Below are 1,478 nucleotides of genomic sequence, written 5' to 3' on the forward strand. Positions count from 1 at the left end.
GTGTTACCAATTTTACTTGGCATGCATGCAGCTCTGCAAACTTCACCAACATGCACCTCACCATGACAAACAACTTATTTCATCATTGTGAAAAACGATATGGCCATTTTTAGGTTCCACACACAGTGAGGTCATGCAGTATACATGTGTACCTCTAGTCCAGCTCATTTAAGTCAGCATTGCACCCTCTGAGTGCATTTATGATGAATAAAGTATGGCACTTTCCTCTTTTCGGTGCTCTAACAAAAGAGGCTGAGGGAGGGACAGATGGAGGGGGAAGGTGAGGGAGAGGTTCTTTCTGCAATCTTGGGAATTCCTCAGAGCTTGTTCCATTTTAGCCCTTTGTGAAAGCACCCGCACATGTAGCACAAGAGGGCAGTTTGCACAGAAAGCATAGCATCTGTGGCACTGGGACCAGGGCTGCACAGGTGTTCACAGACTCTGTCCGTGTTGCCAGCAGGAGGAAAGGAATTGCCCCATCTGGACACTCTCACTGATAATCCAATGGGCCCTGTAGCTAGTGGCTGGAGTCCCTTTCCTGGTCCTCTCTGACTTTGCTTCTCACAAACAGGCTCAGAGTACCTTCAGGAAACTCCTAATGTTGAGATGGCTCTGAAATACTGAGCATGCTTCCCCACACTCTTGCTTCAGGTCTGGGTCCTGCAGAATGAGGCTGGTCACGTGGCAGTCTCCATGTGCCCTGGCGCTCTCTTTCCTGGTAACCTAGGCAACCACCCGCACTCCATCCTTTCAGAAAAATCTCTTTTTCTCCCAGGTTATTGATTTCCTCTGGCACAGCGGTTTCAGGATGAAATTAACAACCCACACCTCTGCCACCGCCTCCCGTCCAGAGTCCTCACAGGGCTTCACACTGAGTCACGACATTTAAGGAACAAGCATCTCCAACCTCTCATGAGAGAAAGTCAGAATGGGACAGTGGGAGAATGTCTGTCTATTTCAAAAGGGCTGGGAGAGGTTGGCACGACACAGTCATAGAGGTAAATCATGTTGCAGTGATGGAAGGTATTCCAATGGCATCACCATGACAACTCCAATCAAGGCATAATTAGAGTCTCTCTTGCAGCACCAGCTTTTGAAACGTGCTTGAGGTTTTGAGAGCAGCAGCAACACAGCTAAGGCACTGGAAAGTGTTTGGGAAGATGCTGCCTGCTGTCTTGTGAGTGTGCAGAATACATTTTGGTCTTCTCATCCAAGAAACACCCCACCAAAGACTGTGAGGCAGGAAGTGGGAGCACACTGTGCTTGGAGGCTTTACGACTCAGGAAAGAGCTGCTGCTGTTTGAAGGTAGATTGCAATGAATTCCAAGTGTACAGCTCAAGGCTGGGGAGCCAGGTGGCTGGTAAAGTGTCTGGCTCATAGGCAAGAGGGCCTGAGGTTGGATCCCCAAGCACTCACTCAAAACCCAGGCCTGGCAGGAACACCCCTAATCCTAGGGCTGCTAGGCACAGAGAAGAGG

This window comes from Onychomys torridus, chromosome X, assembly GCF_903995425.1.
Source record: "Onychomys torridus chromosome X, mOncTor1.1, whole genome shotgun sequence".
Lineage (NCBI taxonomy): Eukaryota > Metazoa > Chordata > Mammalia > Rodentia > Cricetidae > Onychomys > Onychomys torridus.